The 15,651-nt window shown below is 42.5% G+C and overlaps 1 protein-coding gene across 13 annotated transcripts in view; it reads right to left on the minus strand.

Moving 5' to 3' along the window:
- Window positions 1-15,392, minus strand: part of LOC309853130 (conserved oligomeric Golgi complex subunit 2-like) — a 41,259-nt gene extending 25,867 nt beyond the window's left edge. For 6 of the 13 annotated variants that reach the window (XR_014305525.1, XM_082710943.1, XM_082710945.1 and 3 more), the window contains exon 1: window positions 15,183-15,385. The gene's annotated coding sequence lies outside the window, so the exon portion shown is untranslated. Of the gene's footprint in view, window positions 1-15,182 lie in introns of all 13 variants that reach the window. The other 7 variants (XR_014305523.1, XR_014305524.1, XM_082710946.1 and 4 more) reach the window with 5 other exon arrangements.
- Between the last annotated feature and the right edge of the window lie 259 nt (window positions 15,393-15,651).

The following is a 15,651-nucleotide window of genomic DNA, read 5'->3' on the forward strand; positions in this document are numbered from 1 at the left end:
AATCTGAACCCATTTCAGTCTGCTGCTTCTGTGCTGAGTTCCAGGGTGGGTCAATCTACTCGCGCGACTGCTTTAAGAACTGTTTCTCAGTTTGCCTTGTGGGTCTCATGGGTGCAAGCTCTGATGGCTTTCAAAGCTGGATGTTTTGGGGTCTTGTCTCTTAGATGTACGTCTTGGAAGTTGGAGTGCCAGAAGTGGGGCTCAAACCCTTTGCTCTTCAGGGAGAAGCCTGGGATTTTGAGTACCCTCCCAATCCCAGGTCACTGTACCAGGGGTGGGGTTTATGGCAAGACTGATTCTTACTTCAACATAGGTTTTTTTCCTTACTCACCTAATGTGTAGGAGTCACTCAGCTAGTTGTAGGGTTTTTTCCACAGGAAATTTTTCCATATGGAGCTATAGATTCAGTGTGTATTTCATAGAAGAGATGAGTTCAAGATCTTCCTATGCCACCATCTTGAATGGAAACCCCAGACCTTCTCTATGTATGTGTGTACACACACATATGTGTACCCACACACATACACACACAAATATTCATGCTCTTCTAAACTATTTCCCAGGTAGGGGCACCTGGGTGGCTCAGTGGGTTAAGCCTCTGCCTTCGGCTCAGGTCATATCTCAGGGTCCTGAGATCAAGCCTCACATCAGGCTCTCTGCTCAGCTGGGAGCCTACTTCCCCCATCTCTCTGCCTCCTTGTGACCTCTCTCTCTGTTAAATAAATAAATAAAATTTTAAAAAAAGAATAAAAAAATAAAAAAATAAAAACCCATTCTATTAAAAAAAATTTCCCATCTAAAAATATAACTTGAATGTCTTTACGTAAGGCACATACATTTCTATTAATATTTTATGTGCATGCTGAGTGTCCCATTGAACAGATGTTCCAAATCTTTCATAACCTATTTCCAAGTATTGGTCTCACAGGATTAGCTATCCTGTGTTTCCCCTTTACAATTCTGTGATACCCGGGTAGGCTTATATGCTTAGAGGCAATAAATTACTATCTACTTCCCCTGTGACTCTGCTACTCCATGACCTGTTTAGTCAGCAAGAATCAAATGTGATGATTCCCAAACTAGTTAAGGACACCTACACTTACTTCGTAATTATACAGCTTCATTAAACTCTATGTAAACCAACAAAATATGACTGCAAAAAAAAAATCACTGTTCTTTTGAAAACTAACACAGCTACTTTGGAAAGGTTTGATACAAAGAAATCAATAAGAAAATTTTTGCTAAGTTAGGTATGGGTGAGATGACCAAGTACCAGGCAGGGAGGGAGTGATCACAGGATTCTCACTCAATTCAGTTAAAGAAACTGAAACTGAATGCAAAAAAAGACAACATAGAAAGCTTTTTTAAAAACGATTCTTTTTATTTATTTGAGACACAGACAGACAGTATGACAAGGGAAAGGGGCAATGGGAGAAGGAGATTCCCTGCTGAACAGGGAGTCCAATGCGGGACTCCATCCCAGGACTCCGAGGTCATGACCTGAACCGAAGGTAGATGCCTAACCTATTGAGCGACCCAAGTGCTGTAATAACTCAGAAATCTAATCTGCAGGCCAGTTTCCAGAGAAAGGACCTGGCACTGTTTCAATGGAGAATAAATGTACATATATTTTTTCCAAATAAAATGCTAAAAACTGTATGTACCATTCCCTAAGAGTACTTGTTTAAACTGACTTTTTTAGTTAATCAACCAAAGACTGACCCTGCTAGTGTTGGAGAGAAGGACTTCATACCAAACCGTAATTTCACAGTTATCTACAGAGAGCCACCTGCTCCTTACCCTGGTGACCAAATTAGCCTGGACCTTTCTCTCCTGAGACCATCTCAGACCTTATATCATAGTTATGTAGTACATCACGGGAGGGGGTCTCGGTTCATAATCATGGCCATCCTACTCACCAACTGTATACCTTTAGGTCGATCACTTTCCCTGCCTCAGTTACACATTGTTGAAGTTCTTGAACTTCATGATGGCATTCTAAATTGTATAACTGGGGTGCCTATGTGGTTAAGCATCTGCCTTTGGCTCAGGTCACGATCCCAGTCTCTTGGGTTTGAGTTCCACATCAGGCGCTCTGCTGAGCAAGGAGCCTGCTTCTCCCTCTGTCCCTTCCTCCTGCTCCTGCACACTCTCACTCTCAAATAAAATCTTAAATAAATAAATAAATAAATAATATAACTTAGCCTCAGTGAACAAATGCTATTAGGTAATATTAGTACTCAACTTACCATTTATGCATTTGTTCTCAGATAAACAAAAGTTGCATAACACATGACTAAATAACTCGGAACATCTGTGAATACTGGGTTAGGCAGCGTTTGCTGTGAAAAGCAAACCCAAACTCACAGTGCCATAATAGAGACCCATTTCACTTAACCAAGAATGGTTTTACTACTTTAGGAATGGTTTTACTTTATAGTGTAGATTTCCCAAGTATTCAAAAAGAAAGCATTTACAATCCATACATTTATGGTCAACTGATTTTTCACAAGGATGCCAAGACCATTTAATGGGGGGAAAAACAGTCTTTTCGAGTGCCTACTACTGGGACAAGTGAATATCTACATGCAAAAGAATGAACTTGGAACAGCAACGTCACACATACACAAAAATATAACTCAAAATGGATCAAAGATTTAAATGTAAGAGTAAAAACTGTAACACTCAGAGAAAACAGGTGAAAATCTGTATGACTTTGGATCAGGAAAAGCTTTCTTAGACATGATACACAAAGCAATAAGAAATATTAGATAAGCTGAACTTGATCAAAATAAAAACTTTCGTGTGTCAAAGGACACTACGGAGAACGTGAAAAGACAACCCACAGAATGGGAGAGAGTATCTGCAAATCATTTGTCTGACAAGGACCTAATGACCAGAATATGCAAATATACTCTTAGAACTCAACAACAAAAAGACAAATAACCTAATTTAAAAACAAGCCAAAGACTTTTGAATAGACATTTCTCCAAAGATGATACACAGATGGTCAAGAGCACATGTTGGGATGTTCGACATTCTTAGTCATTGGGGAAATGCGAATCAAAAGCACATGCAGATGCCACGTCACACCCACTAGGACAACTATGGTAACATAAGAAAAAGAAAAAAGAGAAAAAAAGGAAGAAAAGTGCTGGCAAGAAGGCGGAGAAGCTGGAACCCTCCTGTATTGTCGGTGAGAATGTAAAACAGTGTGGCTAAGGCAGCAAACAGCTCGATAGCTCCTCAAGAAGTTACACACGTACAATTACCCAGCAGTTCTACGTCTAGGGGTATGACACTGACAGAACTGACAACAGATGTTCCTGCCACAACCTGTACATGAATGTGCACAGCAGCGCTGCTCGTAACAGCCAAAAGAGTATATACCCAACGTCCATCAACTGATGAATGGATACATAAAATGTGGAAGAGCCTCTTACACAACCATAAAAAGGAATAAACTGTTACATGCTACAACACGAGTGAAGTCTGAAAACGTTCTACTCTCAGGTTAAAGGAAGCCAGACACAAAAGGTCACGTGTTATACAATTCCACTGATATGAGATGTTCCAGAAAAGGCAAATCCATCAAAACAGAAAGTAGATTCATAATTGCCAGGGAATAAGGGGAGGGGAGAATTGGAACTAAGAGGTTTATTTTTCGGGTGATGGAAGCATTCTGGAATTAGTCAGAAGTGACGTATGTACCATATACACAGTAAATATACTAAAAACCAGAGAAGAGTACACTTTAAAATGGGAACTATTATGCTTTGTGAATTACATTTTGATGAAAAATGAAACAACTTAAATATCAACAAGTTAAATGCTAGGATACATTAAAAAAAATCCAAAGTAACACTAATCACAGGAACAATGGTATAGCTACATGAATTTCAGACAAAGCAGATTTCAAAGAAGGAAAATTATCAGGCATAAAGAGCAGCATTACATAATGATAAAGAAATCGACTGATCAAGAAGACACAATTATCCTTAATGTATGTGTGCCTGATCAACACAAGTGAGACACAACCTAACAGAACTGCAGGGAGAAATAAACAATTCCATTATCACAGCTGGTGACTTCAACATTTCTCCATCATTAATGGGCCGATCCAGCAGCAGGGCAACAAGGATTTGACAGATGTGGACATTCAGTCCAGACATGGCACACTTAACACCACCATCAATTACCGTACAACAGATGTACACAGACAATTTCGCCCAGTAATAGTGCAACACACATTCTTCTTAAGCTCACATGGAACACTCATCAAGACAGAATAATTCTGGGCCACAAAACACAACAAATTTTTAAAAATAAAAATTATACCAAGTATGTTCTCAGACCGCAATGGAAATAAAAGTCAGTAACAGAAGATAGCTGAAGAAGTCCAAAATACATGGAGATTAAATGACACACTTCTAAATGACAGGAGACCAGTCTCAACAAAATACAATGTAGCAAAATGTGTGGAATGCTGCTTAAAGGGAAAATACAGTACTGAATGCAAATATTAGAAAAAAAAAGATTAAAGTCAACAATCTAAGCTTCCATTTTAGGCAACAACAACAAAATCAAATCTAAAGTAAGGAGGGGCTCCTGGGTGGTTCAGTTGGTTAATCATCTGCCTTTGGCTCAGGACATGGTCCTAGGGTCCATCAAAAAGAACAAAATCTTGCCATTTGCAAGGACATGGATGGAACGAGAGGAAGACAAATACCATATAGTTTCAGTCACATGTGGAACTTAAGACACAACAGATGAATATAGGAGAAGGGAAGGAAAAATAGAAACAGACAGGGAGGCAAATCGCAAGAGACTTAACTACAGGAAACAAACTGAGGGTTACTGGAGAGGGGAAAGTTGGGGTAACTGGGTGAGGGGTATTAAGGAGGGCACTTGTTGGGATGAGCTCTGGGTGTTGTATGCAACCAGTGAATCACGAAATTCTAACCATGAAACTAAAAGTACACTATATGTTAACGAGATTGAATTTTAATTAAAAAATTTAAAAAGTCAACTGCTTTCGTATATACCAGCAATGTACAAGTGGAATGTGAAGTTAAAAACACAAGACCATTTACATTAGCATACCAAAAAAATTAATACTTAGGTGCAAATCTAACAAAATATGCACAAGATCTATATGAGAAAAAGTATAAAATTCTGATATAAGATAACAAGCAAGGTAAGATGTGAAGTGGAAAGAAAGTCCATAATCTTGGGTAAGAACACTCAATACTGTTAAGAGGTCAGTTCTTCCCAAACTGATCGACAGACTCAATGCAATCCCAATCAAAATGCCAGGAAGTTATTCTGTGGATACCAACATGTTGACTCTAAAATTTGGATGAAAAACTGGAAAACCAAGAGTCCCAGAGTAGTCAACAAAATATTAAAGAGCGGGGAAAAAAAGGAAATTGAGGACTGCCACCACCCAATCTCAAGACTTACTATTAAAGCTATACTGATTAAGACAGAAGGTGCCTGGCAAAAGAGACAGGTGCTTGGAACAGAGTGGAGAGCCCAGAACAACATCCACACACACAGGCAAAGGCAACTCAATGGCAAGGACAGTCTTCAACAAATGGAACCGAACAATGGGACATTGATAAGAAAAAACAAACAAATGAAAAGAATAAAAACAAACTTTTCACACCTTTCACAAAACCTAAACGTAAAATGCAAAACTTCTTAAAGATGACATAAGAAAAAATGTAGGGATCCTTGGATTTGGCAATGACTTTTCAGATATAAAACCAAAAGCATGATCTACGAAAGAAAAAAATTGATGAGAGGGACTTTGTTAAAATTAAACTTCTCTGTAAAAGACACTGTTAAGAGAATGAAAAGACGGGACGCCTGGGTGGCTCAGTTGGTTAAGCAGCTGCCTTTGGCTTAGGTCATGATCCCAGCGTCCTGGAATCAAGTCCCACATTGGGATCCTTGCTCTGCAGGGAGCCTGCTTCACCCTCTGACTCTGCCTGTGCTCACTCTTGCTCGCTCTTTCTCTGACAAATAAATAAATAAAATCTTAAAAAAAAAAAGAGAGAGAGAGAGAATGAAAAGACCAGTCACAGAGTAGAGAAAATATCTGCAAAACACATCCATGGTAAAGGACTTAAAATAAGAAATGTAATATAAAGATGTCTTAGTAGCAACAAGAAATCAAACCTAATTTAAAAATGTGAAAAGAGCGGTGGCTGGGAAACCCAGTCAGTTAAGCATCTGCCTTTAGCTCAGGTCCTGGGACTGAAATCCACACTGGGCCCCCGGCTCAGCAAGGAGCCTGCTTTTTTCCCTCTCCCGCTGCCTGCTGCTACCTCTCCGTATGCTTGTGCTGTTAATAAATAAATAGAATCTTTAAAAACGAAAAAAAAAAGGATCTGAAAAGATGCTCAACTTTGTATATCATTAAGAAATTGCAAATTTAAACAAGGTACCATTACATATCGCGTAGAATATAAAAAATCCAAAGCACTAGAAATACCAAATGCTAGCAAGGATGTGGGACAGCCGAACTCTCATTCACTGTTTGGTCAGAATGCAAAATGGGAGGCACTGTGTGAGACAGCTTGGCAGTTTCTCACAGAACTAAACACATTCTCACTATAAGATCAGTAATTGTGCTCCTTTGTATTTACCCAAAAGAGCTTAAAACTTGTGTCCACACAAAAACCTGCACAAGGATATTTACAGCAGCTTTATTCTCTGAAGTGCCAAAACTTGGAAGCAATCCAATCTCCTTCAGTAGGTGAACAGGTACACTGTGCCACACCCACACAACGGATTATTCGACAATTAAAAGATGAATTATTAAGCCGCAAGACTTCGAAGAACCTTAAATGCATATTGCTAAGTGAAAGACCAGTCTCAAAGACTAAATACTATATGATTCCAACTCTATGGCATTCTGGAAAAGGTAAAAATTAACCAACATTTTTATTTTTATTTATTTTTTAGATCATCTCTATACCCAAAGTGGTGGCTAGAACTCACAACCCCGAGATCAAGAGTCAGATGCCCTAGCAACTAAGCCAGCCAGGTGCCTCTGAAAAGGTAAAACTCTAGACAGTCAAAAGATCCCGGGCTGAGGGGTGAGCGAGGAGGGTGCAGAGAGGAGAAGAAACAAATAGATGAGGTACAGGGTTTTTCAAGGCAATGAAACTAGGCTGTAAGATACCAACAGTAGGTAAATAACATTATACATTTGTCAAAACCCACAGAACTATAGAAAGAGGAGTGAACCCTAATGTAAACCATGGATTATTAATTAATACTGTATCAATGCTGGTTCATCAGTTGTAACACATGTACCACAACAATGTAATACATTAATAATAGGAGATAGTGAAGTTAGAAGAAAAATATCTTCTCTTTGTACTCAGGGGTATTTCCTATCTGAACCCAGTTAAAGTACAAATCCCTCAAAAGGCCAGAAGTTGGGAGATCACAAGAGGTGTTGGAACACAGGAAAATAAATGAGCAAACCAGACAAGCTGCAGGTAATTAAGAACCATTAACCATGAGAGAAGCAGTGACATCACTCAAAATTAAAACCAAATAGAGTTTAAAAGTTTAGCTACTTTACTAACTAGCTGCAATCAGGGATGGCAAACAAAAACTAATTCAAAGTAACCTGGGAATTAATCATTTAAAACTTACCAATAATCTGAAATTAGTAGCTTTAATGCTATGAAAATTACATGGAATTTGGAAAGATTGAAGTTCTCTAAGCTGCCAAGAAGTAAAACACTCCTTCCCAGATACATGGACTTATAAAATCACTATATACTATCTTCACGAGAAGCAGAATCCCCCAGAACCATCACTCTGTAATGATGAGAAGTACTAAGAGGGCATATGAAATTTATGAAACATGTCCCATTTCATCGAGACAAAAAACCAAAATAGTTAAGCACAAATCTGCACACTACATAGGGGTTGAAAGACATAGAAAGTTTGTGTGAGCTCACGTATGTGTGTGTTTCCAAACATTCTTGAAAACAATGGACAACAGAGATGAATAAATGTCCCTGTATATCCCATAAATATTCCTCAATTATTTATCATGCAACTCCAGCTCTGCTCTAAGACCTGGGGACACAGTCATGAAAAGAAAAGACAAGGTCTCTGCTTTTAAGGAGCAGATATTCTAATGCAGAAATGAGAAAATAAATATGTAAACAAACATTATATTAATGAACAATGATCAAATAGTGATTAATGAATAGTGATCACAGCTAAAAAGAAAACAGGACACAGTAAAGGTTGAGTGACAAATGGGATGTATTTTAACTTGGATGAACCAGGAAATACAGAACAATGAGTTGAGATCCAAATGACACAAAAGAACTAGCCACAGGAAGTGTGGGGAGAGTGTGCCCGCCCAAGGTATCAGCATGTATACAAAAATGTCCTTGGAGCTCTTCCCTCCAGCCCCTGCTCTCAAATCTCTGACCCAGCTAGGTGGGGACATAATCTAGGACTTGTGTCTCCCAAAACTCATTCTAAATCTTTGTTTGGTGACTAAATTATTCAAGCTTGAGAAATTAAAACATATGCTAACAAGATCTTCCCACCATCTACAGAGAGATCATCTTAAAAGCATCATGAAATAGTAACACTGAAATTCTAAAAAACTTCTGTTCTAACATTTTAATCAATTTTATATCAAACTCCTTTCTTGAATTTATATGCCCATTTGACATATTTATGAAGAGACAAAAAAAAAAAAAAATAACACCTACATTCCGTAAATGTATTTATCCATCTAACAAATATTTGAGTACCTAATTACACTCTGTTCCAGCTGATTTCTTCTCTTTATCTCTTTTTTCCCCTCAATTTAACACCAATCATAATCTATGTAGGCTTTTAGTTCACTTTTCAAAATTAAATTCTTGAACGATTTAAAGGAATTATCCAGTGCTAGAGTTCTCAACACTGGTCACACATTAGAATCACTTAAGGAAATTTTTTTGTTAAGATTTTATTTATTTATTTGACACAGAGAGAGAGATCACAAGTAGGCAGAGAGGGAGGGAATCATGCTCCATGCTGAGCAGAGTGTCCCATGCAGGGCTCGATCCCAGGACCCTGAGACCATGACCTGAGCTGAAGGCAGAAGCTTAACCCTCTGAGCCACTAAGGCACCACCTCACCTGAGGAACTTAAAAACAAAAAGCCCAAAGGGCACCTGGCTCATTCAGTCACTGGAGCGTGCAGGTCTTGATCTCAGGGTTGTGAGTTCAAGTCCCATGTTGGGTATAGAGATTACTTAAAAAAAAAAAAAAAATAAAAAGAAAGAAAGAAAGAAAGAAAGAGCCCAAGCCCCAGTTTGTGATTAATTTGTTTAAATGTTTCAAGAAATTTGATGCTAAATGTTGTAAGACTAGTTAAATAACAAAAAGATATATTTACATAATACTTCTTGCTCTCAAATTTTGAACAAAGAACTTACTAATAATCAATAACTTAGTAGGCCAACATTTTATTTAAATAAGTTTTATGGTACTACAAAGAGTGAATTAGAAAATCAAAAGCTCTTGTCCCACTTCCCTCAGTTCCCACCTGTGGCCTCTGGAAAGGAACATATTACAGTAGGATTTCCAAGGACTGATGCGTGGGGGTCAGGAGATCTGGCCTGTGATTGGCCCCAACTAGCTGTGTGGCTTTAAAGGAAGTCATCACACCTCAGGCCTCAGTTTCCTTATCTGCAAGCCAGGATGGACTAGAGTCTTTTCAGAGGAGCTGGCAAAGATCACATAGATAAGCACCACCTCATTATACTAACAAGCAAACAGAAGGCCGGAGGTGAGTGATTTGCCCCAAGTCAGACATAAGCAGGCAGAGAGCAGAGCCGAGGATGGGACCCACATCTGCAGGTCACAGCTTATCAACCAGCACAGTAAAAACAGATCTGAGCAGCTGCTCATTCTTCCCCTTTTCCGTTTTGTCCATCAGAATGCATGCTCCCTGCAAACAAGGACACACAGGACCTGCTTCCTGTCTCAAAATTCCCAGTTCAGGGGCGCCTGGGTGGCTCAGTGGGTTAAAGCCTCTGCTTTCGGCTCAGGTCATGATCCTAGGGTCCTGGGATCGAGCCCCGCATCGGGCTCTCTGCTCGGTGGGGAGCCTGCTTCCTCCTCTCTCTCTGCCTGCCTCTCTGCCTACTTGTGATCTCTCTCTTGTCGAATAAATAAAATCTTTAAAAAAAAATTCCCAGTTCACCCAATTATAACAGGGAGAAACCTCAAGGACTTACCCCCCCACCCCCACACACTGTTCTTTTACCTATGGAACATGAGGGTACATACATTCACCGTCCAGAGGGCTCCTGCCTTCACTTCTCATGGAAAAGGTCATCCTGTGCCTACCCAGGGTGCCAATGAAGCCACAGGTTCCAGAGAGGAACTGACACAGAGAAGTTCAAAGTTCACAGTGCAGAAACAAACTATCTACCAAGGAAAACTACCCCATGGGGGACTGATTCTCTTTGAAATATGTTCGCGTGCGTGGGAAAATGGTTTTTCAAGAGCTGGTGGACTGACCAGTCACCTGGTACATACAAGACCACATCCGCATTCTGACAAGAGTGGCTTGCCTGCAGTGTAGACCAGGGGCCAGAAAGACAAGGAAGGCGCATGGAGACTGGGTGAGAAGCTTCTATGGTGTGATGGCAAGGGCGCACTGCAAAGGTACGAGAAGAGATGGAAAGAAGTATATGGACTCAAGAGGTTTAGGAAGCGAAATCCACAGGAATTGGTGTGACAGACTAGATTTTGGAAAGGTGACAGAGTAGGAGTTGACTTCTGGTTTCCCGACTCCAGGCTAAACGTATGAAGTGTTTACCGAGAGAGGCAATAGAATAAGAAAGGTGGTTTTCAGTGGAGGAGGTGCTCATGAATTTCGTCTTGAACCTGATGAGTGTGAGGGACCACAGACACATCCGAGAAGAAAGGTCAGCAAGTCCGATACACAGAACTGGTGCTCAGGAGGTGTGTGGGCCAGAGACAGGAATCTGCCTTACCTGCTGATAGGTGGTCATGAAGCTGCACAAAAGGTCATCTAGGGAAAGAAAGGAACACGGGGCTGAGCCAATAATCAGCATTCAGTGGCTACCAGAAGCATGACTTTGCACAGGAGACACATCAGAGAGGTAGAAGAAAGACAGGAAGCAATGCAGAGCATTTGGTCTACTGCGATGTCGAGTAAGGAGACAGAGAAAGGTCAGGTGTGCTGACTTAGAAACAGTTTTGGTAAGAACTCTTTAGTGGAATGACAGGGCCTGAAGGGTGGAAGGTGGGAAAGTCAAGTCAACCCCTGAGCACTGGCTGTGATGCGCGACAGTGACAGGGCAATACCTAGAGGTGGGGCAGTCAAGTGGGAGAGGATCAAACAGGAGCGCGTGATGGGAAGGAGTGCAGGGGAGAGGATCCTCCAGGCTCCTGGAAGGGCAGGAGGGCATGGACTCTGAGCCAGAGTGGAGATCGTACCCGAGGAGGAAGGAGAGCCCCTCCCCATACCAGGCGAGGAGGAGAAGGGGACAAATACAAGAATGGGATCATGATCAGCAGGATGGAGGAGGTCCCGTGGGATGGCTGCTAATTTTTCTGTACGACTGGAGATGAAAGAGGAAGGCTACTTGTGATGTCAATAGCACACCCATGTAAATGGTCTAATTTATCTGTTATGCCACTTTCTCCCCCTACTACCAATACCTTATGTCCTGCTCATCTATTAGTTGGCTGTCAACCCAAAGGATTTTCATATTTCTAAGCCGACAAAGTATGATGTTGCCAGTGCCTCTGCCCCAGGTGACCCTTCCCCATCTGCCATTCCTGCACTTTGATCACCTACCTCTTTTGCATACGTTTCCCCTTCTATTTCTTATTAGATCTCATAAACATGACTTTTTAAGTAGTCTCCTGCCACCAGTCAGCTCGCAATCAACAGGTATGACCATGCAACTTCCTGCTGTAAACCTGACTGCAGCTCTACCATGAAGACTGCATCAACGTGGACCCCTCAATGTATGCAGTGTCCAAAGTGCAACCCGCAGCCCCACCCCATCTCCCTTTCTACCATCCCAGTCTCATTCCAAAATGTGCCAAACAAGACACCTATGTAGAAATACAACCCCGACAGCAAGCTCTCCGCTTATTTCTGCCTCGGAACTGTAACTTAACAAAACATCTCTCTGATGGAAACACAAATTGCAAATAACCTTTATCTCCAGCTCCCACATAGAATATCAATACCACTTTACACAAACAGCTGTTCCATGTATTTTCCTTCTATGTATGAAGGGGTCATGTTCATTAACACTACAAATTGTACATTATATTCAGAAATTTCAGAGCTTTGAAAGAATATGGAATTGCTGGCATTCTAGCCACTTTCCCAGTTTGCTCTCTCCCTACCTCTAAGTCCTACTTTAGAACTGCTATTTTGAGATTTCTATTTTCCAAAGCTGCTTTGGCCAAAGGCATTCTGTCAGCTCAGAGTGAGAAAGATGGCGGGGCTAGGAAGTGTGATAAAATGCTAGTGTTAGGCCCAAAGAAAGCCTGACGAAGTCCAAAGACAGACAAGCTAAAAAGACTTCCGTGCTTTGACATTCTTTAAGTCTATGTGTGTGCCTTTTCTTCTTCCAATGACCTCTCTCCTCATCACGTGTCCTTCGTTAACAAAAGGTTTCTGGATCAGAGAATTCACTCTGTGCTCTCCTTCAGACACTCCATTCACTTTACACCTTTTATTACAGTGGCTTAACATCACCATACAAGAACAAGAGTACAATATACCTTCGTCTAGACATCCCTACATATTAAAAATGATATGGCCACACCGCAGAGGATCCAGACATAAGCACTTTTAAAGCCAGAGTTTGGGAGATGTGATCTGAATACTGAAAGACCCACGGATCCCCTTACCCAAGAATTCAACACTGCCACAGGATGCAAACAGCAAGAGTTTCTTTATTGTAGCACAGGCGCCTGCGGGTGGTCAGCAGCTCCTGCTAGCTGAGCACACCTGGCTGGGTGGTGCCGGTTTTTTATAGACAGGTACAAACAAGTCCCGGATGGGACGGATGGGACGGGGCCGATTGGCTGACAATTTGAACATTTGAAAAAAGGCATACTTGGTGTAAGCGGATTGGCTTTGGAAGACCCCCTCACGCGAAGAGAAAGGCGGGAAGGGGAAACAAAGAGGGGAAGTTTGACCTTATTACTCAGCAGAAAGACATCCTGCCTATGTGATGAGGGAGCAGGTGGCTGGCTGAGGACAAAGCAAGAGCTGGCGCCTTGCACCCCCCCCTTCATCCGCTCCCCTCCATAGGTGTAGCATTCCTCAGGCACCCCTGACTGCCATAAAATGATAAATAGTTAACTTGCTGAGACCACAATCCTTCAAAACAGGAGTCTCCCTTGGTTTGCAAATTTCCTTGAGAATACAACAAAGAAGTTACCTTATCAATAGCCCAATTTCCAAGGACACAGAACTCAGTTTCTCAAGCCAAATGTCACCCTCCCCTCCATAAAACCTAAGGAGGCGGAGGTGGAAGGAAAAGTAAATAAAGTTAAATTTCTTCTAAAACCTAAATCTCATTAACAAGGATGCTTGATAGCAGGAATGTAACATTCCACCAGGAGACTCCCAATTGTCTTTACTTGATAACAACTAAGCCTTCAATATCCTGATAGTATTATTTGCCCCAATAGCCCTTCTGAACACCCCTTTGTCCTCACCTACCCAACTCCTGTGTATATAACCAACCACTCCTAACAACCCGGGGCGGCAGCCGCATCTCTGCCTGCCCACGGGCCCTGTCCCCGTGCTTTAATAAACCACCATTTTGCACCAATGACGTCTTAAGAATTCTTTCTTTAGTCGTCGGCTCCGAACCTCCTCACCCCACCGAACCTGACTTAGGTTCTGGGACTTCATCATATGCGACTATGCAGCCCCCTGTCTATGTGACCTACCTGACCATGCAGCCCCCTTGCCTGCTTAACCCTATTAGGAGAAGGTATCTTGTTCAAACAGGAGACAAGTGTCAAGCCCTAAAAGCCAAGTGGTTACTGAAAGGCAAAACAGCAGTTACATTGAATTCAACCCTGGGGGAAGGGTCTTTTCATTGCAAGGGGAGGAGGCGTACTCTTGCACAACAAAAGAGCAGTTAATTAGTTAACGACGGGGGGGGGGGTCTTTCAAATGCAAGCATCAAAAAGGAACTAGCTGGTTAACCCAAAAAAGAAAAAAACATATTATGACTTGAAGCCATAAAAAAGTAAGAAATTCAAACTCTTTTCAGAATTTTAGGTACCTACAGAGCCAAAACTTTTTAACACTGAAACCAGCTACTAAATCCCAATCCTTAGAAATTAAACATATACGTTTTGATAGTTTAAGTACAGACCCAGAGGGATACAGAAAACAGATAAAGCTCCTCCTGGCTCTGATTCAAACCTTGGGACATTTTCAAGGCTATGTCTGATGAACCTTTCCTGTCAGTAAAGTCTTTTCAGTTTAAATTTCTATTCTGTAAGTTTATGTCCTACAGTTATCTGCTGCCAGCTTCAGGCTGACCTCACCAAGAGAAGTAGGGCAACTTTAGAAAAGGAGCTTGGTATGCTTTGTAGTACTGGACCAGAACCAGTAAAGACAGTACAATCTTTCAGATTTCTCATTCTGAGCTTAAGACGAAAGTCAGGCATAAACGTTAGGTTAAGTGCCTTTTTGACCCGATTCCTGGTAAGTACGTGCGTTCAGAGATGTGTTCAACGCACAGTCGCTGAGCTTCTAGGCACAAGGCACTGGGAGGCTTCTGTCAGGCTGGGGGAGTGGCGGTCTGACTGTGCCGCACGGTACCAGAGGTGGGTCCTACGGGTCCGGGGCTTTTACGTTTAGCTCAAAACCACTTGCCCTGAACTTTCAGGCCTTTTCATTCAATGTGCACGATTTCACAGGAGTGCTTTCTCCAGGCTGCACCTAGCCCACCCGAGGCCAAGAGACTCACTGTGAAGTGCAGTGAGGTCCCCGCCGAGGACCCGTCCGGGGCGGGGAGGGCCCAGGAAGCCCGCAGGAGAAGCCCGAGGAGAGGCCCCGGAGGGCAAAGGAGGGCAGGCCACCCACGGCCCAGCTCCGGGGAGCAGAGCCCAGGCGCGCACCTTCATGAACGCGTCCTTGTCGAAGCAGAGCGTGTCCGGCCCCTTGGGCAGGTTCATCCTACTTCTCTCCATCCCGCCGGCCGCCGCCTCTCAGCACCGACACTCGAGCGAAGAGGAAAGGTAGGAGGCTGCGCTCCCCGACGCTACCGGTGAAGCCACCGCGTTTCCACTGTACAGAAGGCACTGCTTTCTCCAACATGGCAGCATCCCTCCCCCGGCCAATGAAAGAGGACTCCGCAGGCCCGCCTCCGCCTGCCTCCGCCAAGAGAGGGGTGCCGACCGCTGCCGCCGAGCCAGCAGGTGATGCTGCCCCCATGCTTCGGAGGGCGACACTACAACCTCGCGTAAGTTTCTGCGGAGCAGCCCCGCCGCTGGTGATGTGGGGTGAGCGGGAGAGGGGAGGGCGGGGAGGGTCAGGGGCGCTCCCTCCCCACCTCGCCGTTTCCCTCGGAAAATCGGCCTGCGAGCC

Source organism: Mustela nivalis, assembly GCF_964662115.1.
Source record: "Mustela nivalis genome assembly, chromosome: 18".
NCBI lineage: Eukaryota > Metazoa > Chordata > Mammalia > Carnivora > Mustelidae > Mustela > Mustela nivalis.